The following is a 2,186-nucleotide window of genomic DNA, read 5'->3' on the forward strand; positions in this document are numbered from 1 at the left end:
GCCATTCCATATAGATGAATATATCTATAATCTAATTGCGGTAGATTACCATATGACTTTAACGGCACCAGCCAGCAGGAAAAATGTCGGCTATAGGAGTGACTGAATATTTTGTCGGGTACAGAAATAATTGAATATTTGGTACGATCGATCAAAATGCTTTTTATAGGCAAATAATTTCTGATTTTTCAAATGATTTTTTCCATCTGTTGGAACTGGTGTAGATAATTAAAGATATGAAAACCGATGGAAAAGTTCAGTTTAACGCTTTTACGAATGTCTTGCTGCGTGTTTGGGAAGAGCAGTAAACTACAGGAATATATTGGTCTAATGTGCCCTGCTCGTCCAACAGCAGATATTGTAAGGTCTGAGACATTATTTCTGGTGGAAGTGGATTCTCTCCGGCATTGCGTAAATCACTTCCACAAACTTGCGCCATTTTGCACAAATACAGATCCGATATGATGCATTTCCTAGCTCTGTTACGTTATGGACCCTATTCATCCTAACCTAACCTAGCCTAAATAAAAAGGTGTGGAATAATGTGCGACATTTCTCCTTCATTACAAGTGATAATAAACCTAGGCTATACAGCAACCAGGAACGTCCATATTTGTCTAACTTCTCACATGTCTGTGTCATCTGTCTGCAAACATGTCGACCATTACCATGAGGGCAATTGCGGCTTTTGATTTTGAATATCACACGTTTCCTCTCTGCCGTGAGATCTTCATACTTAAATAAAATGGTGCGCCGTAAGAAATATAAGTCTATTTAAGGTCAACTATATCGCTTAGTTCCATCATCAGTTTCTAAGAAAACTGAAAAGGTGAGGTCCCACCGAGATCCGAACTCGGATTGCTGGATTTAGAGTCCAGAGTGCTAACCCTTACAGCATGGGACCTGATAAGAAAAGATGTGATTTCATCTAAATGTTTTACATATAATCAACCAGAGACCATTCCTCCCTCCCTGCCTGCAGGGTTCAAGGTTTTCTAGAAGGTTCTTGTAGATTCTGGGTAGGAACTGCCATTGAGAGGACGTAGTTATACGTATCATTAATGATATTGTTGTTGACAGTCTGATTTAGAAAGATAGATAGATAGATAGATCGATAGATAGATAGGTAAAAAACAGATATTAGATATATCGATAGATACGTAAGGCTGTATATGTCAATTTTCACAGAAATCATTGATATCTGCGTTATTCTGCAAGAAATACATGTACATGGATGTAGTGATAATATGGGTTAGGTATAAGACCAGTCGTGTTGAGATTGTAGTGAATGTGACCATTGACTTCAACCTTAATGGTGTAGTGAAGATAAAGTTGTAGTGAAGATAAATCTTGAAGTGACTCATAAGGTTGTTGTGAGTACAAGGATGCATCGTAAATGAGTACTTCCCACCTGAAAGTCAACAATTACAAAATTGATCAAGTATAACAACATCCTCGGACAACCAACTACAAACACCAACCATAGAGTGAACCTGACTGTTACCTAACGACGACCTCTCAAAGGTAATGATCTTACCAGAATCTTCGAGAACCTTCTAGAAAACCTTGAACCCTGCAGGCAGGGAGGGAGGAATGGCCTCTGGTTGATTATATGTAAAACATTTAGATGAAATCACATCTTTTCTTATCAGGTCCCATGGTGTAAGGGTTAGCACACTGGACTTTGGATCCAGAAATCCGAGTTCGAATCTCGGTGGGACCTCATCTTTTCAGTTTTCTTCGATACTGATGATGGCTGCATTATTCTGTACGTTATATATACATTCATATATATACATAAATATGTATATATAAACATATATATGGAATAATATGGTTTTATCAATAGCCAAAGACCATTCTTCCCTCCTTGCCTGCAGAGTTCATAGTTTTCTGGAAGGTTCTAGAAGATTCTGGTGAGATAATTGACATTGAGAGGACGTTGTTATACTTCATATATCAATGATTTTATTATTGTTGACTTTCAGATAAAGATAGATAGATAGATAGATAGATAGATACATAGTTAGATTGCTAGATTGATAGAGCGATATTTAGATAGGTATATAGATAGATAAGTTTCATCAATACTGTATCTTACGCCATCTCCTGTTGCTGGACATATGTTCAACCAGCATTGGGAAAACCTCCAGTAGACCTTAATGTAAAGCAAGATAATAACAAAA

The 2,186-nt window shown here is 37.2% G+C and overlaps 1 non-coding gene across 1 annotated transcript; it reads left to right on the plus strand.

The window, feature by feature from the left end:
* The first annotated feature begins 1,651 nt into the window (after window positions 1-1,651).
* Window positions 1,652-1,723, plus strand: TRNAQ-UUG (transfer RNA glutamine (anticodon UUG)). Its single transcript has one exon. It is a non-coding gene; the product is annotated as a tRNA-Gln (tRNA).
* The last annotated feature ends 463 nt before the right edge of the window (window positions 1,724-2,186 follow it).

This window comes from Panulirus ornatus, chromosome 58 (genome assembly GCF_036320965.1).
Source record: "Panulirus ornatus isolate Po-2019 chromosome 58, ASM3632096v1, whole genome shotgun sequence".
NCBI lineage: Eukaryota > Metazoa > Arthropoda > Malacostraca > Decapoda > Palinuridae > Panulirus > Panulirus ornatus.